This window comes from Lissotriton helveticus, chromosome 4_1 (assembly GCF_964261635.1).
Source record: "Lissotriton helveticus chromosome 4_1, aLisHel1.1, whole genome shotgun sequence".
Lineage (NCBI taxonomy): Eukaryota > Metazoa > Chordata > Amphibia > Caudata > Salamandridae > Lissotriton > Lissotriton helveticus.
The window spans coordinates 970,075,898-970,102,346 of NC_136063.1; the positions used below are offsets into that span (position 1 = coordinate 970,075,898).

General features: G+C 44.6%; 9 non-coding genes across 9 annotated transcripts; all 9 read left to right on the forward strand.

Moving 5' to 3' along the window:
- Nucleotides 1-15,582: 15,582 nt before the first annotated feature.
- On the forward strand, nt 15,583-15,656 carry TRNAI-AAU (transfer RNA isoleucine (anticodon AAU)). The gene has a single exon. It is a non-coding gene; the product is annotated as a tRNA-Ile (tRNA).
- Nucleotides 15,657-16,442: 786 nt separating this feature from the next.
- TRNAI-AAU (transfer RNA isoleucine (anticodon AAU)) lies at nt 16,443-16,516 on the forward strand. Its single transcript has one exon. It is a non-coding gene; the product is annotated as a tRNA-Ile (tRNA).
- A 787-nt stretch (nt 16,517-17,303) lies between these two features.
- On the forward strand, nt 17,304-17,377 carry TRNAI-AAU (transfer RNA isoleucine (anticodon AAU)). Its single transcript has one exon. It is a non-coding gene; the product is annotated as a tRNA-Ile (tRNA).
- Nucleotides 17,378-17,957: 580 nt separating this feature from the next.
- On the forward strand, nt 17,958-18,031 carry TRNAI-AAU (transfer RNA isoleucine (anticodon AAU)). The gene has a single exon. It is a non-coding gene; the product is annotated as a tRNA-Ile (tRNA).
- A 1,444-nt stretch (nt 18,032-19,475) lies between these two features.
- On the forward strand, nt 19,476-19,549 carry TRNAI-AAU (transfer RNA isoleucine (anticodon AAU)). The gene has a single exon. It is a non-coding gene; the product is annotated as a tRNA-Ile (tRNA).
- A 790-nt stretch (nt 19,550-20,339) lies between these two features.
- On the forward strand, nt 20,340-20,413 carry TRNAI-AAU (transfer RNA isoleucine (anticodon AAU)). The gene has a single exon. It is a non-coding gene; the product is annotated as a tRNA-Ile (tRNA).
- A 1,444-nt stretch (nt 20,414-21,857) lies between these two features.
- On the forward strand, nt 21,858-21,931 carry TRNAI-AAU (transfer RNA isoleucine (anticodon AAU)). Its single transcript has one exon. It is a non-coding gene; the product is annotated as a tRNA-Ile (tRNA).
- Nucleotides 21,932-23,375: 1,444 nt separating this feature from the next.
- TRNAI-AAU (transfer RNA isoleucine (anticodon AAU)) lies at nt 23,376-23,449 on the forward strand. The gene has a single exon. It is a non-coding gene; the product is annotated as a tRNA-Ile (tRNA).
- A 2,304-nt stretch (nt 23,450-25,753) lies between these two features.
- On the forward strand, nt 25,754-25,827 carry TRNAI-AAU (transfer RNA isoleucine (anticodon AAU)). Its single transcript has one exon. It is a non-coding gene; the product is annotated as a tRNA-Ile (tRNA).
- Nucleotides 25,828-26,449: the final 622 nt, after the last annotated feature.

Here is a 26,449-nt window from a genome sequence, read left to right on the forward strand (position 1 = left end):
GCAGGGGAGGCCTCCCCGGGCCCGCCGGACCCCGTCCCCGGCACCCTGCCCCATGGCAGGACCCAGGATGGAGCCCGGGGTGGGGAGGCCACCCTCCCCGTGGCCCTCAGGGGCCCCGGGTGGGGCTCCTGAACCCAGCCAAGCACGGGGAGGCTCCCCGGGCACCACGGAACCCCGTCCCGGGACTTTGGCAGTGCGGCAGGCCGGGGGACAGGGCCCGGGGCCGGAGCACCCCACCCGGGGCCCGGCCAGGCCCCTGGACCCAGCCCGGGCCCTCAGGGGCCCTAGCCACTGCTCCTGAACCCAGCCAAGCAAGGGGAGGCTCCCCGGGCACATCGGAACCCCTTCCCTGGCCCTTGGCAGTGCGGCAGGCTGGGAGACAGGGCGCAGGGCCGGAGCACCCGACCCGGGGCCCGGCCGGGCCCCTGGACGCAGCCGTGGCTCCCAAGCCCGGAGGTGCATGGGACGCCTCCCTGGTCCCTCCGGACCCCGTCCCGGGCACCCTGCCACGCAGCAGGACCAAGGACAGAGCCCGGGGTGGGGAGGCCGCCCTCCCCCGGGCCCCTAGGGGCCCTGGACAGAGCTCCTGAACCCAGACAAGCAAGGGGAGGCTCCCCGGGCACAACGGAACCCCTTCCTAGGCCCTTGGCAGTGCGGTAGGCTGGGAGACAGGGACCAGGGCCGGAGCACCCGACCCGGGGCCCGGCCGGGCCCCTGGACCCAGCCGGGGCTCCCAAGCTGGGAGGCGCATGGGACACCTCCCCGGAGCCATGGAGCCCATCCTGGGCATTGAGCCATGCCGTTGGCCTGGAGATGGGTGCCCCGGACGCCCGGTGGAGGTCTGTCCGGGACACATGGAGCCCGTCCTGCGGTATTGACCCATGCAGTTGGCCTGGAGAAGGGAGCCCCCGGACGCCCGGGGGAGGACTGCCCGGTACCTGTGGAGCCCTTCCTGGGTAATTTGCAACGCCGTTGGCCTCCTGGAGATGGGTGCCCCGAACCCCCGGGGGCGGGCTGCCCGGGACCCGTGGAGCCCGTCCTGGGCACTCTGGCCTGCCGTTGGCCGGGGGGAGGGATCCCCAGACACCCGGGGGAGGACTGCCCGGGACCCGTGGAGCCCGTCCTGGGCACTCTGACAAGCCGTTGGCCCGGGGAAGGGAGCCCCGGACGACCGGGACCCATGGAGCCCGTCCTGGGCACTCCGGTATGCCATTGGCCCGAGGAAGGGAGCCCCGGACCTCCGGGGGAGGACTGCCCGGGACCCGTGGAACTCGTCCTGGGCACTCTGACATGCCGCTGGCCCGGGGAAGGGAGCCCCGGACGCCCGGGGCCCGTGGAACCCGTCCTGGGCACTCTGACAAGCCGTTGGCCCGGGGAAGGGAGCCCCAGACGCCCGGGGCCCGTGGAGCCCATCCTGGGCACTCTGACAAGCCGTTGGCCCGGGGAAAGGGAGCCCCGGACGCCCGGGACCCGTGGAGCCCGTCCCGGGCACTCTGCCATGCCGTCGGCCTGGATGGAGCCCCGGACGCCCGGGGGACGAAGGCCCGGGACGCATGGAGCCCGTCCTGGGCACTTTTCCATGCCATCGGCCTGGAGCGCCCCGACACCCAGGGGGAGACCACCCTGAAAACCATGGAGCCCGACCCGGGCACTCTGCCATGCCGTCAGCCTGGCTGGAGCCCCGGACGCACGGGGGACGAAGGCCCGGGACGCATGGAGCCCGTCCTGGGCACTTTTCCATGCCATCGGCCTGGAGCGCCCCGACACCCAGGGGGAGACCACCCTGAAAACCATGGAGCCCGACCCGGGCACTCTGCCATGCCGTCAGCCTGGCTGGAGCCCCGGACGCACGGGGGACGAAGGCCCGGGACGCATGGAGCCCGTCCTGGGCACTTTTCCATGCCATCGGCCTGGAGCGCCCCGACACCCAGGGGGAGACCACCCTGAAAACCATGGAGCCCGACCCGGGCACTCTGCCATGCCGGCAGCCTGGATGGAGCCCCGGACGCACGGGGGACGAAGGCCCGGGACGCATGGAGCCCGTCCTGGGCACTTTTCCATGCCATCGGCCTGGAGCGCCCCGACACCCAGGGGAGGACCACCCTGAAAACCATGGAGCCCGACCCGGGCACTCTGCCATGCCGTCAGTCTGGATGGAGCCCCGGACGCCCGGGGGACGAAGGCCCGGGTCGCATGGAGCCCGTCCTGGGCACTTTTCCATTCCATTGGCCTGGAGCGCCCCGACACCCAGGGGAGGACAACCCTGAAAACCATGGAGCCCGACCCGGGCACTCTGCCATGCTGTCAGCCTGGATGGAGCCCCGGACGCCCGGGGGACGAAGGCCCGGGAAGCATGGAGCCCGTCCCGGGCACTCTGCCATGCCGTCGGCCTGGATGGAGCCCCGGACGCCCGGGGGAAGACTGCCCAAGAGCCATGGAGCCCGTCCTGGGCAATTTGACATGCCGTCCTCCTGGAGGTGGGAGCCCCGGACGCCTGGGGGAGGGCTGCTCGGGACCCATGGAGCCCATCCCGGTTACTCTGCCATCCCGTTGGCCTCCTGGAGATGGGTGCCCCGGATGCCCAAGGGAAGTCTGTCCGGGGCCCATGGAGCCCGTCCTGGTCAGTGTGACATGCCGTCGGCCTGGAGGTGGGAGCCCCGGACGCCCGGGGGAAGGCTGCCCGGGACCCGTGGAGCCCTTCCCGGGTACTTTGCCATCCCGTTGGCCTCCTGGAGATGGAGGTGCCCCCGGACGCCCGGGGGAGGTCTGTCCGGGGCCCATGGAGCCCATCCTGGGCAGTGTGACATGCCGTCGGCCTGGAGGTGGGAGCCCCGGACGCCCGGGGGAAGGCTGCCCGGGACCCGTGGAGCCCTTCCCGGGTACTTTGCCATCCCGTTGGCCTCCTGGAGATGGGTGCCCCGGACGCCCAGGGGAGGTCTGTCCGGGTCACGTGGCACCCGTCCTGGGCATTGAGCCATGCCGTTGGCCCGGAGAATGGAGCCCCCAGACGCTCGGGGGAGGTGTTGCCCAGGCATATCTCATCTGGTCCCCCGGGCAGAGAACCACCAGCCCTGGAGGGGTGTCCGGGCGTACCCTGTCCCTAGTAATCCGGAGGGAAATTACCCCCCTTTCTTGCAATCCGTGCACGCGAGGTGACAGAGGGGACCCAAGGCGTAAAAGAACCCGACCTCATGGAGCCCTAGCTGGGATCTGGGAGGCGAATGGCACCTCATCGGAACTTCCAGGGAAGCCCGGCCATCTGGTCGCCCCATTGGAAAGCATCGCGGGCGACCAGATGGCCGGGATCGAAAGGACTCCCAGCTCCCCATCCATCCCAAGCCTTCGCGGTAGGGTTCCTGACTGCCTGCCCACGCAAGGCAGGGCTCTTGGACCCCGGCTGGGCCTCAGGCGCAGGTTGGACCACCGGAGCTCTAGGGCCCGGACGACCTGGGGGAGGAATGCCCGGGACCCGTGGAGCCCGTCCTGGGTACTTTGACATGCCGCTGGCCTGGAGGTGGGTGCCCCGGACGCCCGGGGGAAGCTGCCCGGGACCCATGGAGCCCGTCCTGGGTACTTTGACATTCCGTCGGCCTGGAGGTGGGAGCCCCGGACGCCCGGGGGGGGAGATCTGCCCGGGACCCATGGAGCCCGTCCTGGGTACTTTGCCAATGCCGTTGGCCTCATGGAGATGGGTGCCCCGGACGCCCGGGGTAGGTCTACCCGGGACCCATGGAGCCCTTCCTGGGTACTTTGCCAATGGCGTTGGCCTCATGGAGATGGGTGCCCCGGACGCCCGGGGGAGGTCTACCCGGGACCCATGGAGCCCTTCCCGGGTACTTTGCCAATGCCGTTGGCCTCATGGAGATGGATGCCCCGGACGCCCGGGGGAGGTCTGCCCGGGACCCATGGAGCCCGTCCTGGGTACTTTGCCAATGCCGTTGGCCTCATGGAGATGGGTGCCCCGGATGCCCGGGGGAGGTCTGCCCGGGACCCATGGAGCCCGTCCTGGGTACTTTGCCAATGCCGTTGGCCTCATGGAGATGGGTGCCCCGGATGTCCCGGGGAGGTCTGCCCGGGACCCATGGAGCCCGTCCTGGGTACTTTGCCAATGCCGTTGGCCTCATGGAGATGGGTGCCCCGGACGCCCGGGGGAGGTCTGCCCGGGACCCATGGAGCCCGTCCCTGGTACTTTGCCAATGCCGTTGGCCTCATGGAGATGGGTGTCCCGGACGCCCGGGGGAGGACTGTCCCGGACTCATGGAGCCCATCCTGGGCACTTTGACATGCCGTCGGCCTGGAGGTGGGAGCCCCGGACGCCCGGGGGAGGGCTGCCCGGGACCCATGGAGCCCGACCCGGGCACTCTGCCATGCCGTCAGCCTGGATGGAGCCCCGGACGCCCGGGGGGCAAATGCCCTGGACGCATGGAGCCCGTCCTGGGCACTTTTCCGTGCCTTCGTCCTGGAGCCCCCAGACACCCAGGGGAGGGCCACCGTGAAAACCATGGAGCCCGACCTGGGCACTCTGCCATACCGTCAGCCTAGATGGAGCCCCGGACGACCAGGGGACGTATGCCCGGGACGCATGGAGCCCGTCCTGGGCACTTTTCCATGCATTCGGCCTGGAGCCCCCAGACACCCAGGGGAGGACCACCGTGAAAACCATTGAGCCGGACCTGGGCACTCTTCCATACCGTCAGCCTAGATGGAGCCCTGGACGCCCGGGGGATGAATGCCCGGGACGCATGGAGCCTGTCCTGGGCACTTTTCCATGCCGTCAGCAATTTGACATGCAGTTGGCCTGGAGGAAGGAAGCCCCGGGTGGCCTAGGGAGGTGTTGCCCAGGCATAGCCTATCTGGTCCCCATGGCAGAGAACCACCAGCCCTGGAGGGGTGTCCGGGCGTACCCTGCCCCTAGTAATCCGGAGGGAAATTACCCCCCTTTCTTGCAATCTGTGCACGCGAGGTGACAGAGGGGACCCAAGGCGTGAAAGAACCCAACCTCATGTAGCCCTCGCTGGGATCCGGGAGGCGAATGGCACCTCATCGGAACTTCCAGGGAAGTTCGGCCATCTGGTCCCCCCCATAGGAAAGCGTTGCGGGCGACCAGATGGCCGAGGGAATCTGGCTGATCAGATGGCCGGGCATGGAGGTGAAGCCGCCTGGACTCTTCCCCACCCCGTCCCCGTCCCGGGACGAATGCCCAGGACGCATGGAGCCCATCCTGGGCACTTTCCCATTCCATTGGCCTGGGGCGCCCCGACACCCAGGGGAGGACCACCCTGAAAACCATGGAGCCCGACCCGGGCACTCTGCCATGCCATCAGCCTGGATGGAGCCCCGGACGCCCGGGGGACGAAGGCCCGGCACTTTTCCATGCCGCCGGCCTGGAGCGCCCCGACACCCAGGGGAGGACCACCCTGAAAACCACGGAGCCTGACCCGGGCACTCTGCCATGCCGTCAGCCTGGATGGAGCCCCGGACGCCCAGGGGACGAATGCCCAGGACGCATGGAGCCCATCCTGGGCACTTTCCCATGCCATTGGCCTGGAGCGCCCCGACACCCAGGGGAGGACCCCCCTGAAAACCATGGAGCCCGACCCGGGCACTCTGCCATGCCGTCAGCCTGGATGGAGCCCCGGACGCCCGGGGGATGAATGCCCGGGTCGTATGGAGGCGGTCCTGGGCACTTTTCCATGCCATTGGCCTAGAGCGCCCCGACACCCAGGGGAGGACCACCCTGAAAACCATGGAGCCCGACCCGGGCACTCTGCCATGCCGTCAGCCTGGATGGAGCCCCGGACGCCCGGGGGACGAATGCCCAGGACGCATGGAGCCCATCCTGGGCACTTTTTCCATGCCATTGGCCTGGGGGGCCCCAACACCCAGGGGAGGACCACCCTGAAAACCATGGAGCCCGACCCGGGCACTCTGCCATGCCGTCAGCCTGGATGGAGCCCCGGACGCCCGGGGGACGAATGCCCGGGACGCATGGAGCCCGTCCCGGGCACTCTGCCATGCCGTCGGCCTGGATGGAGCCCTGGACGCCCGGGGGACGAAGGCCCGGGACACATGGAGCCCGTCCCGGGCACTCTGCCATGCCGTCGGCCTGGATGGAGCTCCGGACGCCCGGGGGACGACTGCCCAAGAGCCATGGAGCCCGTCCTGGGCAATTTGACAAGCCGTTGGCCTGGAGGAAGGAAGCCCCGGGTGGCCTAGGGAGGTGTTGCCCAGGCATAGCCCATCTGGTCCCCATGGCAGAGAACCACCAGCCCTGGAGGGGTGTCCGGGCATACCCTGCCCCTAGTAATCCGGAGAGAAATTACCCTCCTTTATTGTAATCCGTGTACTAGAGGTGACAGAGGGGACCCAAGGCGCGAAAGTACCCGACCTCCTGGAGCCCTCGCTGGGATCCGGGAGGCGAATGGCACCTCATCGGATCTTCCAGGGAAGTCCGGCCATCTGATCGCCCCATAGGAAAGCGATGCGGGCGACCAGATGCCCGAGGGGATCCGGGAGACCAGATGGCCGAGGGAATCTGGGCAATCAGATGGCTGGGCATGGAGGTGAAGCCGCCTGGACTCTCCCCCACCCTGTCCCCGTCCTGGGACGAATGCCCGGGACGCATGGAGCCCGTCCTGGGCACTTATTCCATGCCATCGGCCTGGAGCACCCCGACACCCAGGGGGAGACCACCCTGAAAACCATGGAGCCCGACTCGGGCACTCTGCCATGCCGTCAGCCCGGATGGAGCCCCGGACGCCCGGGGGACGAAGGCCCGGGATGCATGGAGCCCGTCCTGGGCACTTTTTCCATGCCATCGGCCTGGAGCGCACCGACACCCAGGGGGAGACCACCCTGAAAACCATGGAGCCCGTCCCGGGCACTCTGCCATGCCGGCAGCCTGGATGGAGCCCTGGACGCCCAGGGGGTGGACTGCCTGGGACCCATTGGAGCCCGTCCATGGTCGGACTCCCAATTCCGACAAATTCGTACGGGCTCCCAATCCCGACAAATTCGTATGGACTCCTAACCTTCCGACACGGATCGGAATCAAGCCCATTCTGACCCAGCAGATTTCAGGTTGACTTGCTATATACTTTACGTACGATTTTATTGGGGCCGATTCCGATCTGGTACGTAAAAGCACATCCGACCGAATGTCGGACAACCACGTACGCCCAGGGGATAGGACTGCCCGGGACCCATGGAGCCCGACCTGGGCACTTTTCCATGCCGTCAGCCTGGGTGGAGCCCCGGACGCCCGGGGGACGAATTCCGGGGACACATGGACCCCGTCCTGGGCACTCTGATCTGCCACCGGCGCCGGGGATCGAACCGTGATCACCAGATGGGGATATCCCAAAAATCTGGCATGGATACGGCCCGCCAGGACAGGTTTGGACACCCCTGATATATAACAATACCTTCATGGTAAATTGCTGAAATTAAGCTTTCCAAACATCCTGGGTTAACTATCATTTGTTTACAAAAAAGGGGAGAAAAGGGCCAAGGAGCTAATCAAGGTCCAGTGTCCATGCTCCTAATATCTGACATAATATCAAAAAGGGGGAACACTGTTCCTACAAAGCGGGGTGCAAACAGTCACTCACGCCTTAGGGTGCTAATAGTCACCCGTGCACACAAGATAGAAAAGTGAGATAGAAAGAAGAATGTCCCAGGTAAGTGTGACCCACTAGTAAGGTGGGACAAGCATTTATTGTCCTGTGTTGCCCTCACACACCCCGAAAGGTGTCATGCTTCATCATCGGGCAGTTGCTCCTCGTAGGGCCGGCGCTGCAATCCCCTACGGGTCCCCCGAAGGGTCTCTTTATCGGAGATCTTTTCAGGACTGCCGGATGGTGCATGAGGGTGTGTGGGGCGTGGGTCCAGTGAGGGTACTGAAAGGTGCGTGCAAGTGTAGTGATGAAATTTAATAAAGGGTAAATATGCAGCGAATATCTATATTGTATAAACCCTTTGCAAATAATTGCTAAAATAAAATATTGCCCCAAAAGCATACTATGCTTGGGTGTCTTGAAGTTATAGGTCAACATGTTTCGCGCCTGCGTCGCCATAAGGGTCATTGGCGCTTCGTCAGGACCGGAGCTATAATTAAAAAAGGTGCACGTGAAAAATAAAATTGGACCCTCTAAACCAAACAGGGCGGAACGGTAACCACTATACCTATAATGAGGTTACAGCTGCATGGTGAAACAATGCTCCTGATGGGAACCTGGGAACCAAAAACAAAATAAACAACATTAAAAAACATCAGTGACAACTTGATGCCTTTATGATGTGTCCCATCCGGGTATACATCTATTCACTCAACCGATGTGAATACGAGAAATAAATAAATAAAGGGAGCAGGGCTCAGGAGACATAAAAATATATTCAATTAGGTCCTGACCCGTTAAGTTCATGTCCACGCACCATCTCGCTAAGTCACATCCCCACTGGCACTCTTGACTCTCAATGTAATCTAATGTGGGAGTATGTTCCAGATTCTGCCGGTAATCTGATCAAAATATGTATGTGAATCTATGTGTTCCTGCAGCCTCCGTTAGACCCCAATAGCAAACGAGGTATAGAAAGTGCTTACCTCGCCACAGTTTGGAAAAGCCTCTCCAGCGAGACAGCATGGAACACTAGCACAATACCGGGCTATACAGGGCGATAAATAGGGAAGTATTATTGGGAACGGTGCATGGCATAGACGGTGGCAAGCAAGTCGCTCGTCGCTACACAATCAAATGCCGAGAACCGTGACTTACGTTTTCGCCGGGATGATGCCTGCTTGACACCTACCCCTTCCTCGCGTCTGCTGGTAATCAAACGTAATGGCAAGACCCGTGTTTTAAAAGAGGAAACGGGGTCAGGTGTGGGCGGTAACCATTTCCGGGTTATCCTCACGGAAAACAAAGCGGCGTGCATATGTGGTAATGGGAGAAGACAGCGCATGCGTGATACGGTGAAAGCAAACTGCCCCGTTCGTGCGCTATGTTGGAAGAGTTTACGGCTTGCTCAAGTGGGTAATCTTATTACGATATTCTTAGTCTTCATAGAAGAGTGGAGATACCACAAGAAACAAATTTTTAGCCATCCCTCGTGAAGTTTGCTCCCGCTAGATGTCTACCGCAATGAATACATACTCCCACTAAATAGTTCTACATGCCAGAGTGCTCAGGGGGAGGGTACTAGGACTAGGTACACACCAATTGAGGGACCTCAATCAAATCAAAGTGTCTCGTGAGCCCATGCAAAAACCAAAAAGGAGGAAAGTGATAGTAATGGCCCTCGGCAAAACTGCCGTGCATAATTGTTTACAAAAAAGGGGAGAAAAGGGCCAAGGAGCTAATCAAGGTCCAGTGTCCATGCTCCTAATATCTGACATAATATCAAAAAGGGGGAACACTGTTCCTACAAAGCGGGGTGCAAACAGTCACTCACGCCTTAGGGTGCTAATAGTCACCCGTGCACACAAGATAGAAAAGTGAGATAGAAAGAAGAATGTCCCAGGTAAGTGTGACCCACTAGTAAGGTGGGACAAGCATTTATTGTCCTGTGTTGCCCTCACACACCCCGAAAGGTGTCATGCTTCATCATCGGGCAGTTGCTCCTCGTAGGGCCGGCGCTGCAATCCCCTACGGGTCCCCCGAAGGGTCTCTTTATCGGAGATCTTTTCAGGACTGCCGGATGGTGCATGAGGGTGTGTGGGGCGTGGGTCCAGTGAGGGTACTGAAAGGTGCGTGCAAGTGTAGTGATGAAATTTAATAAAGGGTAAATATGCAGCGAATATCTATATTGTATAAACCCTTTGCAAATAATTGCTAAAATAAAATATTGCCCCAAAAGCATACTATGCTTGGGTGTCTTGAAGTTATAGGTCAACATGTTTCGCGCCTGCGTCGCCATAAGGGTCATTGGCGCTTCGTCAGGACCGGAGCTATAATTAAAAAAGGTGCACGTGAAAAATAAAATTGGACCCTCTAAACCAAACAGGGCGGAACGGTAACCACTATACCTATAATGAGGTTACAGCTGCATGGTGAAACAATGCTCCTGATGGGAACCTGGGAACCAAAAACAAAATAAACAACATTAAAAAACATCAGTGACAACTTGATGCCTTTATGATGTGTCCCATCCGGGTATACATCTATTCACTCAACCGATGTGAATACGAGAAATAAATAAATAAAGGGAGCAGGGCTCAGGAGACATAAAAATATATTCAATTAGGTCCTGACCCGTTAAGTTCATGTCCACGCACCATCTCGCTAAGTCACATCCCCACTGGCACTCTTGACTCTCAATGTAATCTAATGTGGGAGTATGTTCCAGATTCTGCCGGTAATCTGATCAAAATATGTATGTGAATCTATGTGTTCCTGCAGCCTCCGTTAGACCCCAATAGCAAACGAGGTATAGAAAGTGCTTACCTCGCCACAGTTTGGAAAAGCCTCTCCAGCGAGACAGCATGGAACACTAGCACAATACCGGGCTATACAGGGCGATAAATAGGGAACTATCATTTGCCCTTCTTCATTTGCTGGACCTCCAGGTAGTTGTGCAAAATGGCCTTTTAGCGCAGATGGTTAGAGCGTGGTGCTAATAACGCCAAGGTCACAGGTTCGATCCCTGTACAGGCCAAGTTTAATTGTTCGAACAAAGATGAATTTTTCTTGTGTCTCATTTTGGACTGTTTATCTCCTTGAATCACACGCTGCTTGAAGGATTGGATGGAATCAGTAGCATTTCATCATCTGCTAATTCTTCAAAAGTATTCTATATATTTAGTGAGCCTATTAGTTTAGTCTGTTAGAGCATGAAGTTAAAAACGCAAAGGACATAATTTCAATCAGTCTCCAAGCCAATACTTGAAGCTCCTTTAATGTTGAAAATAGATGTATTTTCTACTGTATCATGTTTATCCCTATATTTCCTTTGAGGAGAAGCTGATAAAATGATTAGATGAATCAATTCAATATAGGTGATGAATATTTATTTATTGCTTAACCACATGGAAAAAACGTTAATGGTTCTAAGTTCTAACACTAAGTATGAAAATCTCTTTTGTATTGTACTTTTTTTTAAGTCATATTAGTTTCTTCATGTTGATAATATATAACAATAACTTCATGGTAAACTGCTGAAATTAAGCTTTCCAAATCTCCTGGGTTAACTATCATTTGCCCTTTTTCATTTGCTGGACCTCCAGGTAGTTGTGCAAAATGACCTGTTAGCTCAGATGGTTAGAGCGTGGTGCTAATAACGCCAAGGTCACAGGATCGATCCCTGTACAGGCCAAGTTCAATTGTTTGAACAAAGATGAATTTTTCTTGTGTCTCATTTTGGACTGTTAATCTTCTTGAATCACACGCTGCTTGAAGGATTGGATGGAATCAGTAGCATTTCATCATCTGCTAATTCTTCAAAAGTATTCTATATATTTAGTGAGCCTATTAGTTTAGTCTGTTAGAGCATGAAGTTAAAAACGCAAAGGACATAATTTCAATCAGTCTCCAAGCCAATATTTGAAGCTCCTTTAATGTTGAAAATAGTTGTATTTTCTTCTGTATCATGTTTACCTCCATATTTCCTTTGCGCAGAAGCTGATAGAATGATTAGATGAATCAATTGAATATAGGTGATGAATATTTATTTATTGCTAAACCACGTGGAAAAAACGTTACTGGTTCAAAATTCTAACACTAAGTATGGAAATCTCTTTTGTATTGCAATTTTTTTGAAGTCATATTAGTTTCTTCATGTTGATAATATGAAAGTTAATTCATATTAAACAGCTGAAATTAAGCTTTCCAAATCTCCCGGTTGAACTATCATTAGCACTGCTTCCTGTGCTGGTCCTCCAGAAGATGTGCAAATTGGCCTTTTAGCTCAGTTGGTTAGAGCGTGGTGCTAATAACGCCAAGGTCACAGGTTTGATCCCTGTACAGGCCAAGTTTAATTCTTTGAAAAAAGATGAATTTTTCTTGTGTCTCATTTTGGACTGTTTATCTCCTTGGATCAAACGCTGCTTGAAGGATTGGATGAATACATTTGATATAATTATAGAATTAATGACTATTCTTAAAGCGCCTGGAATATCTATTAATGGTTCTAAGTTCTAACGCCCAGTAACTAAATCTCTTATTTATTGCAATTTATTGAGATCATTTTTGTTTAGTCTTGTTGATAATATATAAAGATACTATGAATGTAAACAGCTGAATATAAGCTTTCCAACTATCCCGGATTAACAATCAGTAGGACTTCATCATCTGCTTCATCTTCAGTAGTATGCTATTTATTTAGTGACTCTATTAGTTTAGTCTGTTAGAGCATGAAGTTAAAAACGCCAAGGACATACTTTCAATCAGTCTCCAAGCCAATACTTGATGCTCCTTTAATGTTGAAAATAGATGTATTTTCTACTGTATCAAGTTTATCTCTATATTTCCTTTGAGGAGAAGCTGATAAAATGATTAGATGAATCAATTCAATATAGGTGATGAATATTTATTTATTGCTTAACCACATGGAAAAAACGTTAATGGTTCTAAGTTCTAACACTAAGTATGAAAATCTCTTTTGTATTGTAATTTTTTTAAGTCATATTAGTTTCTTCATGTTGATAATATATAACAATAACTTCATGGTAAACTGCTGAAATTAAGCTTTCCAAATCTCCTGGGTTAACTATCATTTGCCCTTCTTCATTTGCTGGACCTCCAGGTAGTTGTGCAAAATGGCCTGTTAGCTCAGATGGTTAGACCGTGGTGCTAATAACGCCAAGGTCACAGGTTCGATCCCTGTACAGGCCAAGTTTAATTGTTTGAAAAAAGATTATTTTTTCTAGTGTCTCATTTTGGACTGTTTATCTCCTTGAATCACACGCTGCTTGAAGGATTGGATGGAATCAGTAGCATTTCATCATCTGCTAATTCTTCAAAAGTATTCTATATATTTAGTGAGCCTATTAGTTTAGTCTGTTAGAGCATGAAGTTAAAAACGCAAAGGACATAATTTCAATCAGTCTCCAAGCCAATACTTGATTCTCCTTTAATGTTGAAAATAGATGTATTTTCTTCTGTATCATGTTTACCTCTATATTTCCTTTGCGCAGAAGCTGATAGAATGATTAGATGAATCAATTGAATATAGGTGATGAATATTTATTTATTGCTAAACCACGTGGAAAAAACGTTAGTGGTTCAAAATTCTAACACTAAGTATGGAAATCTCTTTTGAATTGCAATTTTTTTGAAGTCATATTAGTTTCTTCATGTTGATAATATGAAAGTTAATTCATATTAAACTGCTGAAATTAAGCTTTCCAAATCTCCTGGGTTAACTATCATTTGCCCTTTTTCATTTGCTGGACCTCCAGGTAGTTGTGCAAAATGACCTGTTAGCTCAGATGGTTAGAGCGTGGTGCTAATAACGCCAAGGTCACAGGTTCGATCCCTGTACAGGCCAAGTTTAATTCTTTGAAAAAAGATGAATTTTTCTTGTGTCTCATTTTGGACTGTTTATCTCCTTGGATCAAACGCTGCTTGAAGGATTGGATGAATACATTTGATATAATTATAGAATTAATTACTATTCTTAAAGTGCCTGGAATATCTATTAATGGTATTAAGTTCTAACGCCAAGTAACTAAATCTCCTATTTATTGCAATTTATTGAGATCATTTTTGTTTAGTCTTGTTGATAATATATAAAGATACTATGAATGTAAACAGCTGAATATAAGCTTTCCAACTATCCCGGATTAACAATCAGTAGGACTTCATCATCTGCTTCATCTTCAGTAGTATGCTATATATTTAGTGACTCTATTAGTTTAGTCTGTTAGAGCATGAAGTTAAAAACGCAAAGGACATAATTTCAATCAGTCTCCAAGCCAATACTTGATGCTCCTTTAATGTTGAAAATAGATGTATTTCTACTGTATCATGTTTATCTCTATATTTCCTTTGAGGAGAAGCTGATAAAATGATTAGATGAATCAATTCAATATAGGTGATGAATATTTATGTATTGCTTAACCACATGGAAAAAACGTTAATGGTTCTAAGTTCTAACACTAAGTATGAAAATCTCTTTGTATTGTAATTTTTTTAAAAACATATTAGTTTCTTCATGTTGATAATATATAACAATAACTTCATGGTAAACTGCTGAAATTAAGCTTTCCAAATTTCCTGGGTTAACTATCATTTGCCCTTCTTCATTTGCTGGACCTCCAGGTAGTTGTGTAAAATGGCCTGTTAGCTCAGATGGTTAGAGCGTGGTGCTAATAACGCCAAGGTCACAGGTTCGATCCCTTTACAGGCCAAGTTTAATTGTTTGAACAAAGATGAATTTTTCTTGTGTCTCATTTTGGACTGTTTATCTCCTTGAATCACACGCTGCTTGAAGGATTGGATGGAATCAGTAGCATTTCATCATCTGCTAATTCTTCAAAAGTATTCTATATATTTAGTGAGCCTATTAGTTTAGTCTGTTAGAGCATGAAGTTAAAAACGCAAAGGACATAATTTCAATCAGTCTCCAAGCCAATACTTGAAGCTCCTTTAATGTTGAAAATAGATATATTTTCTACTGTATCATGTTTATCTCTATATTTCCTTTGAGGAGAAGCTGATAAAATGATTAGATGAATTAATTCAATATAGGTGATGAATATTTATTTATTGCTTAACCACATGGAAAAAACGTTAATGGTTCTAAGTTCTAACACTAAGGATGAAAATCTCTTTTGTATTGTAATTTTTTTTTAAGTCATATTAGTTTCTTCATGTTGATAATATATAACAATAACTTCATGGTAAACTGCTGAAATTAAGCTTTCCAAATCTCCTGGGTTAACTATCATTTGCCCTTCTTCATTTGCTGGACCTCCAGGTAGTTGTGCAAAATGACCTGTTAGCTCAGATGGTTAGAGCGTGGTGCTAATAACGCCAAGGTCACAGGATCGATCCCTGTACAGGCCAAGTTCAATTGTTTGAACAAAGATGAATTTTTCTTGTGTCTCATTTTGGACTGTTAATCTTCTTGAATCACACGCTGCTTGAAGGATTGGATGGAATCAGTAGCATTTCATCATCTGCTAATTCTTCAAAAGTATTCTATATATTTAGTGAGCATATTAGTTTAGTCTGTTAGAGCATGAAGTTAAAAATGCAAAGGACATAATTTCAATCAGTCTCCAAGCCAATATTTGAAGCTCCTTTAATGTTGAAAATAGATGTATTTTCTTCTGTATCATGTTTACCTCCATATTTCCTTTGCGCAGAAGCTGATAGAATGATTAGATGAATCAATTGAATATAGGTGATGAATATTTATTTATTGCTAAACCACGTGGAAAAAATGTTACTGGTTCAAAATTCTAACACTAAGTATGGAAATCTCTTTTGTATTGCAATTTTTTTGAAGTCATATTAGTTTCTTCATGTTGATAATATGAAAGTTAATTCATATTAAACAGCTGAAATTAAGCTTTCCAAATCTCCCGGTTGAACTATCATTAGCACTGCTTCCTGTGCTGGTCCTCCAGAAGATGTGCAAATTGGCCTGTTAGCTCAGTTGGTTAGAGCGTGGTGCTAATAACGCCAAGGTCACAGGTTCGATCCCTGTACAGGCCAAGTTTAATTCTTTGAAAAAGATTAATTTTTCTTGTGTCTCATTTTGGACTGTTTATCTCCTTGGATCAAACGCTGCTTGAAGGACTGGATGAATACATTTGATATAATTATAGAATTAATTACTATTCTTAAAGTGCCTGGAATATCTATTAATCGTTCTAAGTTCTAAAGCCAAGTAACTAAATCTCTTATTTATAGCATTTTATTGAGATCATTTTTGTTTAGTCTTGTTGATAATATATAAATATACTATGAATGTAAACAGCTGAATATAAGCTTTCCAACTATCCCGGATTAACAATCAGTAGGACTTCATCATCTGCTTCATCTTCAATAGTATTCTATATATTTAGTGACTCTATTAGTTTAGTCTGTTAGAGCATGAAGTTAAAAACGACAAGGACATACTTTCAATCAGTCTCCAAGCCAATACTTGATGCTCCTTTAATGTTGAAAATAGATGTATTTTCTTCTGTATCATGTTTACCTCCATATTTCCTTTGCGCAGAAGCTGATAGAATGATTAGATGAATCAATTGAATATAGGTGATGAATATTTATTTATTGCTAAACCACGTGGAAAAAACGTTAGTGGTTCAAAATTCTAACACTAAGTATGGAAATCTCTTTTGTATTGCAATTTTTTTGAAGTCATATTAGTTTCTTCATGTTGATAATATGAAAGTTAATTCATATTAAACAGCTGAAATTAAGCTTTCCAAATCTCCCGGTTGAAATATCATAAGCACTGCTTCCTGTGCTGGTCCTCCAGAAGATGTGCAAATTGGCCTGTTAGCTCAGTTGGTTAGAGCGTGGTGCTAATAACGCCAAGGTCACAGGTTCGATCCCTGTACATGCCAAGTTTAATTCTTTGAAAAAAGATGAATTTTTCTTGTGTCTCATTTTGGACTGTTTATCTCCTTGGATCAAACGCTGCTTGAAGGATTGGATGAATACATTTGATATAATTATAGAATTAATTACTATTCTTAAAGCACCTGGAATATCTATTAATGGTTCTAAGTTCTAACGCCAAGTAACTATATCTCCTATTTATTGCAATTTATTGAGATCCTTTTTGTTTAGTCTTGTTGATAATATATAAAGATACTATGAATGTAAACAGCTGAATATAAGCTTTCCAACTATCCCGGATTAACAATCAGTAGGACTTCATCATCTGCTTCATCTTCAGTAGTATGCTATATATTTAGTGACTCTATTAGCTTAGTCTGTTAGAGCATGAAGTTAAAAACGCCAAGGACATACTTTCAATCAGTCTCCAAGCCAATACTTGATGCTCCTTTAATGTTGAAAATAGATGTATTTTCTACTGTATCATGTTTATCTCTATATTTCCTTTGAGGAGAAGCTGATAAAATGATTAGATGAATCAATTCAATATAGGTGATGAATATTTATTTATTGCTTAACCACATGGAAAAAACGTTAATGGTTCTAAGTTCTAACACTAAGTATGAAAATCTCTTTTGTATTGTAATTTTTAAGTCATATTAGTTTCTTCATGTTGATAATATATAACAATAACTTCATGGTAAACTGCTGAAATTAAGCTTTCCAAATCTCCTGGGTTAACTATCATTTGCCCTTCTTCATTTGCTGGACCTCCAGATAGCTGTGCAAAATGGCCTGTTAGCTCAGATGGTTAGAGCGTGGTGCTAATAACGCCAAGGTCACAGGTTCGATCCCTGTACAGGCCAAGTTTAATTGTTTGAACAAAGATGAATTTTTCTTGTGTCTCATTTTGGACTGTTTATCTCCTTGAATCACACGCTGCTTGAAGGATTGGATGGAATCAGTAGCATTTCATCATCTGCTAATTCTTCAATTCTATTCTATATATTTAGTGAGCCTATTAGTTTAGTCTGTTAGAGCATGAAGTTAAAAACGCAAAGGACATAATTTCAATCAGTCTCCAAGCCAATACTTGAAGCTCCTTTAATGTTGAAAATAGATGTATTTTCTTCTGTATCATGTTTACCTCCATATTTCCTTTGCGCAGAAGCTGATAGAATGATTCGATGAATCAATTGAATATAGGTGATGAATATTTATTTATTGCTAAACCACGTGGAAAAAACGTTACTGGTTCAAAATTCTAACACTAAGTATGGAAATCTCTTTTGAATTGCAATTTTTTTGAAGTCATATTAGTTTCTTCATGTTGATAATATGAAAGTTAATTCATATTAAACAGCTGAAATTAAGCTTTCCAAATCTCCCGGTTGAACTATCATTAGCACTGCTTCCTGTGCTGGTCCTCCAGAAGATGTGCAAATTGGCCTGTTAGCTCAGTTGGTTAGAGCGTGGTGCTAATAACGCCAAGGTCACAGGTTCGATCCCTGTACAGGCCTAGTTTAATTCTTTGAAAAAAGATTAATTTATCTTGTGTCTCATTTTGGACTGTTTATCTCCTTGGATCAAACGCTGCTTGAAGGACTGGATGAATACATTTGATATAATTATAGAATGAATTACTATTCTTGAAGCGCCTGGAATATCTATTAATGGTTCTAAGTTCTAACGCCAAGTAACTAAATCTCTTATTTATAGCAATTTATTGAGATCATTTTTGTTTAGTCTTGTTGTTAATATATAAAGATACTATGAATGTAAACAGATGAATATAAGCTTTCCAACTATCCCGGATTAACAATCAGTAGGACTTCATCATCTGCTTCATCTTCAATAGTATGCTATATATTTAGTGACTCTATTAGTTTAGTCTGTTAGAGCATGAAGTTAAAAACGACAAGGACATACTTTCAATCAGTCTCCAAGCCAATACTTGATGCTCCTTTAATGTTGAAAATAGATGTATTTTCTACTGTATCATGTTTATCTCTATATTTCCTTTGAGGAGAAGCTGATTAAATGATTAGATGAATCAATTCAATATAGGTGATGAATATTTATTTATTGCTTAACCACATGGAAAAAACGTTAATGGTTCTAAGTTCTAACACTAAGTATGAAAATCTCTTTTGTATTGTAATTTTTTTTAAGTCATATTAGTTTCTTCATGTTGATAATATATTACAATAACTTCATGGTAAACTGCTGAAAGTAAGCTTTCCAAATATCCTGGGTTAACTATCATTTGCCCTTCTTCATTTGCTGGACCTCCAGGTAGTTGTGCAAAATGACCTGTTAGCTCAGATGGTTAGAGCGTGGTGCTAATAATGCCAAGGTCACAGGTTCGATCCCTGTACAGGCCACGTTCAATTGTTTGAACAAAGATGAATTTTTCTCGTGTCTCATTTTGGACTGTTAATCTTCTTGAATCACACGCTGCTTGAAGGATTGGATGGAATCAGTAGCATTTCATCATCTGCTAATTCTTCAAAAGTATTCTATATATTTAGTGAGCCTATTAGTTTAGTCTGTTAGAGCATGAAGTTAAAAACGCAAAGGACATAATTTCAATCAGTCTCCAAGCCAATATTTGAAGCTCCTTTAATGTTGAAAATAGATGTATTTTCTTCTGTATCATGTTTACCTCCATATTTCCTTTGCGCAGAAGCTGATAGAATGATTAGATGAATCAATTGACTATAGGTGATGAATATTTATTTATTGCTAAACCACGTGGAAAAAACGTTAGTGGTTCAAAATTCTAACACTAAGTATGGAAATCTCTTTTGTATTGCAATTTTTTTGAAGTTATATTAGTTTCTTCATGTTGATAATATGGAAGTTAATTCATATTAAACAGCTGAAATTAAGCTTTCCAAATCTCCCGGTTGAACTATCATTAGCACTGCTTCCTGTGCTGGTCCTCCAGAAGATGTGCAAATTGGCCTGTTAGCTCAGTTGGTTAGAGCGTGGTGCTAATAACTCCAAGGTCACAGGTTCGATCCCTGTACAGGCCAAGTTTAATTCTTTGAAAAAAGATGAATTTTTCTTGTGTCTCATTTTGGACTGTTTATCTCCTTGGATCAAACGCTGCTTGAAGGATTGGATGAATACATTTGATATAATTATAGAATTAATTACTATTCTTAAAGCGCTTGGAATATCTATTAATGGTTCTAAGTTCTAACGCCCAGTAACTAAATCTCTTATTTATTGCAATTTATTGAGATCATTTTTGTTTAGTCTTGTTGATAATATATAAAGATACTATGAATGTAAACAGCTGAATATAAGCTTTCCAACTATCCCGGATTAGCAATCAGTAGGACTTCATCATCTGCTTCATCTTCAGTAGTATGCTATATATTTAGTGACTCTATTAGTTTAGTCTGTTAGAGCATGAAGTTAAAAACGACAAGGACATACTTTCAATCAGTCTCCAAGCCAATACTTGATGCTCCTTTAATGTTGAAAATAGATGTATTTTCTACTGCATCATGTTTATCTCTATATTTCCTTTGAGGAGAAGCTGATAAAATGATTAGATGAATCAATTCAATATAGGTGATGAATATTTATTTATTGCTTAACCACATGGAAAAAACGTTAATGGTTCTAAGTTCTAACACTAAGTATGAAAATCTCTTTTGTATTGTAATTTTTTTTAAGACATATTAGTTTCTTCATGTTGATAATATATAACAATAACTTCATGGTAAACTGCTGAAATTAAGCTTTCCAAATCTCCTGGGTTAACTATCATTTGCCCTTCTTCATTTGCTGGACCTCCAGGTAGTTGTGCAAAATGGCCTGTTAGCTCAGATGGTTAGAGCGTGGTGCTAATAACGCCAAGGTCACAGGTTCGATCCCTGTACAGGCCAAGTTTAATTGTTTGAAAAAAGATTAATTTTTCTAGTGTCTCATTTTGGACTGTTTATCTCCTTGAATCACACGCTGCTTGAAGGATTGGATGGAATCAGTAGCATTTCATCATCTGCTAATTCTTCAAAAGTATTCTATATATTTAGTGAGCCTATTAGTTTAGTCTGTTAGAGCATGAAGTTAAAAACGCAAAGGACATAATTTCAATCAGTCTCCAAGCCAATACTTGATTCTCCTTTAATGTTGAAAATAGATGTATTTTCTTCTGTATCATGTTTACCTCTATATTTCCTTTGCGCAGAAGCTGATAGAATGATTAGATGAATCAATTGAATATAGGTGATGAATATTTATTTATTGCTAAACCACGTGGAAAAAACGTTACTGGTTCAAAATTCTAACACTAAGTATGGAAATCTCTTTTGTATTGCAATTTTTTTGAAGTCATATTAGTTTCTTCATGTTGATAATATGAAAGTTAATTCATATTAAACAGCTGAAATTAAGCTTTCCAAATCTCCCGGTTGAACTATCATTAGCACTGCTTCCTGTGCTGGTCCTCCAGAAGATGTGCAAATTGGCCTGTTAGCTCAGTTGGTTAGAGCGTGGTGCTAATAATGCAAAGGTCACAGGTTCGATCCCTGTACATGCCAAGTTTAATTCTTTGAAAAAAGATGAATTTTTCTTGTGTCTCATTTTGGACTGTTTATCTCCTTGGATCAAACGCTGCTTGAAGGATTAGATGAATACATTTGATATAATTATAGAATTAATTACTATTCTTAAAGCGCCTGGAATATCTATTAATGGTTCTAAGTTCTAACGCCCAGTAACTAAATCTCTTATTTATTGCAATTTATTGAGATCATTTTTGTTTAGTCTTGTTGATAATATATAAAGATACTATGAATGTAAACAGCTGAATATAAGCTTTCCAACTATCCCGGATTAACAATCAGTAGGACTTCATCATCTGCTTCATCTTCAGTAGTATGCTATATATTTAGTGACTCTATTAGTTTAGTCTGTTAGAGCATGAAGTTAAAAACGCCAAGGACATACTTTCAATCAGTCTCCAAGCCAACACTTGATGCTCCTTTAATGTTGAAAATAGATGTATTTTCTACTGTATCATGTTTATCTCTATATTTCCTTTGAGGAGAAGCTGATAAAATGATTAGATGAATCAATTCAATATAGGTGATGAATATTTATTTATTGCTTAACCACATGGAAAAAATGTTAATGGTTCTAAGTTCTAACACTAAGTATGAAAATCTCTTTTGTATTGTAATTTTTTTTAAGTCATATTAGTTTCTTCATGTTGATAATATATAACAATAACTTCATGGTAAACTGCTGAAATTAAGCTTTCCAAATCTCCTGGGTTAACTATCATTTGCCCTTCTTCATTTGCTGGACCTCCAGGTAGTTGTGCAAAATGGCCTGTTAGCTCAGATGGTTAGAGCGTGGTGCTAATAACGCCAAGGTCACAGGTTCGATCCCTGTACAGGCCAAGTTTAATTGTTTGAAAAAAGATTAATTTTTCTAGTGTCTCATTTTGGACTGTTTATCTCCTTGAATCACACGCTGCTTGAAGGATTGGATGGAATCAGTAGCATTTCATCATCTGCTAATTCTTCAAAAGTATTCTATATATTTAGTGAGCCTATTAGTTTAGTCTGTTAGAGCATGAAGTTAAAAACGCAAAGGACATAATTTCAATCAGTCTCCAAGCCAATACTTGATTCTCCTTTAATGTTGAAAATAGATGTATTTTCTTCTGTATCATGTTTACCTCTATATTTCCTTTGCGCAGAAGCTGATAGAATGATTAGATGAATCAATTGAATATAGGTGATGAATATTTATTTATTGCTAAACCACGTGGAAAAAACGTTACTGGTTCAAAATTCTAACACTAAGTATGGAAATCTCTTTTGTATTGCAATTTTTTTGAAGTCATATTAGGTTCTTCATGTTGATAATATGAAAGGTAATTCATATTAAACAGCTGAAATTAAGCTTTCCAAATCTCCCGGTTGAACTATCATTAGCACTGCTTCCTGTGCTGGTCCTCCAGAAGATGTGCAAATTGGCCTGTTAGCTCAGTTGGTTAAAGCGTGGTGCTAATAACGCAAAGGTCACAGGTTCGATCCCTGTACAGGCCAAGTTTAATTCTTTGAAAAAAGATGAATTTTTCTTGTGTCTCATTTTGGACTGTTTATCTCCTTGGATCAAACGCTGCTTGAAGGATTGGATGAATACATTTGATATAATTATAGAATTAATTACTATTCTTAAAGCGCCTGGAATATCTATTAATGGTTCTAAGTTCTAACGCCCAGTAACTAAATCTCTTATTTATTGCAATTTATTGAGATCATTTTTGTTTAGTCTTGTTGATAATATATAAAGATACTATGAATGTAAACAGCTGAATATAAGCTTTCCAACTATCCCGGATTAACAATCAGTAGGACTTCATCATCTGCTTCATCTTCAGTAGTATGCTATATATTTAGTGACTCTATTAGTTTAGTCTGTTAGAGCATGAAGTTAAAAACGCCAAGGACATACTTTCAATCAGTCTCCAAGCCAACACTTGATGCTCCTTTAATGTTGAAAATAGATGTATTTTCTACTGTATCATGTTTATCTCTATATTTCCTTTGAGGAGAAGCTGATAAAATGATTAGATGAATCAATTCAATATAGGTGATGAATATTTATTTATTGCTTAACCACATGGAAAAAATGTTAATGGTTCTAAGTTCTAACACTAAGTATGAAAATCTCTTTTGTATTGTAATTTTTTTTAAGTCATATTAGTTTCTTCATGTTGATAATATATAACAATAACTTCATGGTAAACTGCTGAAATTAAGCTTTCCAAATCTCCTGGGTTAACTATCATTTGCCCTTCTTCATTTGCTGGACCTCCAGGTAGTTGTGCAAAATGGCCTGTTAGCTCAGATGGTTAGAGCATGGTGCTAATAACGCCAAGGTCACAGGTTCGATCCCTGTACAGGCCAAGTTTAATTGTTTGAAAAAAGATTAATTTTTCTAGTGTCTCATTTTGGACTGTTTATCTCCTTGAATCACACGCTGCTTGAAGGATTGGATGGAATCAGTAGCATTTCATCATCTGCTAATTCTTCAAAAGTATTCTATATATTTAGTGAGCCTATTAGTTTAGTCTGTTAGAGCATGAAGTTAAAAACGCAAAGGACATAATTTCAATCAGTCTCCAAGCCAATACTTGATTCTCCTTTAATGTTGAAAATAGATGTATTTTCTTCTGTATCATGTTTACCTCTATATTTCCTTTGCGCAGAAGCTGATAGAATGATTAGATGAATCAATTGAATATAGGTGATGAATATTTATTTATTGCTAAACCACGTGGAAAAAACGTTACGGTTCAAAATTCTAACACTAAGTATGGAAATCTCTTTTGTATTGCAATTTTTTTGAAGTCATATTAGTTTCTTCATGTTGATAATATGAAAGGTAATTCATATTAAACAGCTGAAATTAAGCTTTCCAAATCTCCCGGTTGAACTATCATTAGCACTGCTTCCTGTGCTGGTCCTCCAGAAGATGTGCAAATTGGCCTGTTAGCTCAGTTGGTTAAAGCGTGGTGCTAATAACGCAAAGGTCACAGGTTCGATCCCTGTACAGGCCAAGTTTAATTCTTTGAAAAAAGATGAATTTTTCTTGTGTCTCATTTTGGACTGTTTATCTCCTTGGATCAAACGCTGCTTGAAGGATTGGATGAATACATTTGATATAATTATAGAATTAATTACTATTCTTAAAGCGCCTGGAATATCTATTAATGGTTCTAAGTTCTAACGCCCAGTAACTAAATCTCTTATTTATTGCAATTTATTGAGATCATTTTTGTTTAGTCTTGTTGATAATATATAAAGATACTATGAATGTAAACAGCTGAATATAAGCTTTCCAACTATCCCGGATTAACAATCAGTAGGACTTCATCATCTGCTTCATCTTCAGTAGTATGCTATATATTTAGTGACTCTATTAGTTTAGTCTGTTAGAGCATGAAGTTAAAAACGCCAAGGACATACTTTCAATCAGTCTCCAAGCCAACACTTGATGCTCCTTTAATGTTGAAAATAGATGTATTTTCTACTGTATCATGTTTATCTCTATATTTCCTTTGAGGAGAAGCTGATAAAATGATTAGATGAATCAATTCAATATAGGTGATGAATATTTATTTATTGCTAAACCACGTGGAAAAAACGTTACTGGTTCAAAATTCTAACACTAAGTATGGAAATCTCTTTTGTATTGCAATTTTTTTGAAGTCATATTAGTTTCTTCATGTTGATAATATGAAAGTTAATTCATATTAAACAGCTGAAATTAAGCTTTCCAAATCTCCCGGTTGAACTATCATTAGCACTGCTTCCTGTGCTGGTCCTCCAGAAGATGTGCAAATTGGCCTGTTAGCTCAGTTGGTTAGAGCGTGGTGCTAATAATGCAAAGGTCACAGGTTCGATCCCTGTACATGCCAAGTTTAATTCTTTGAAAAAAGATGAATTTTTCTTGTGTCTCATTTTGGACTGTTTATCTCCTTGGATCAAACGCTGCTTGAAGGATTAGATGAATACATTTGATATAATTATAGAATTAATTACTATTCTTAAAGCGCCTGGAATATCTATTAATGGTTCTAAGTTCTAACGCCCAGTAACTAAATCTCTTATTTATTGCAATTTATTGAGATCATTTTTGTTTAGTCTTGTTGATAATATATAAAGATACTATGAATGTAAACAGCTGAATATAAGCTTTCCAACTATCCCGGATTAACAATCAGTAGGACTTCATCATCTGCTTCATCTTCAGTAGTATGCTATATATTTAGTGACTCTATTAGTTTAGTCTGTTAGAGCATGAAGTTAAAAACGCCAAGGACATACTTTCAATCAGTCTCCAAGCCAACACTTGATGCTCCTTTAATGTTGAAAATAGATGTATTTTCTACTGTATCATGTTTATCTCTATATTTCCTTTGAGGAGAAGCTGATAAAATGATTAGATGAATCAATTCAATATAGGTGATGAATATTTATTTATTGCTTAACCACATGGAAAAAATGTTAATGGTTCTAAGTTCTAACACTAAGTATGAAAATCTCTTTTGTATTGTAATTTTTTTTAAGTCATATTAGTTTCTTCATGTTGATAATATATAACAATAACTTCATGGTAAACTGCTGAAATTAAGCTTTCCAAATCTCCTGGGTTAACTATCATTTGCCCTTCTTCATTTGCTGGACCTCCAGGTAGTTGTGCAAAATGGCCTGTTAGCTCAGATGGTTAGAGCGTGGTGCTAATAACGCCAAGGTCACAGGTTCGATCCCTGTACAGGCCAAGTTTAATTGTTTGAAAAAAGATTAATTTTTCTAGTGTCTCATTTTGGACTGTTTATCTCCTTGAATCACACGCTGCTTGAAGGATTGGATGGAATCAGTAGCATTTCATCATCTGCTAATTCTTCAAAAGTATTCTATATATTTAGTGAGCCTATTAGTTTAGTCTGTTAGAGCATGAAGTTAAAAACGCAAAGGACATAATTTCAATCAGTCTCCAAGCCAATACTTGATTCTCCTTTAATGTTGAAAATAGATGTATTTTCTTCTGTATCATGTTTACCTCTATATTTCCTTTGCGCAGAAGCTGATAGAATGATTAGATGAATCAATTGAATATAGGTGATGAATATTTATTTATTGCTAAACCACGTGGAAAAAACGTTACTGGTTCAAAATTCTAACACTAAGTATGGAAATCTCTTTTGTATTGCAATTTTTTTGAAGTCATATTAGTTTCTTCATGTTGATAATATGAAAGGTAATTCATATTAAACAGCTGAAATTAAGCTTTCCAAATCTCCCGGTTGAACTATCATTAGCACTGCTTCCTGTGCTGGTCCTCCAGAAGATGTGCAAATTGGCCTGTTAGCTCAGTTGGTTAAAGCGTGGTGCTAATAACGC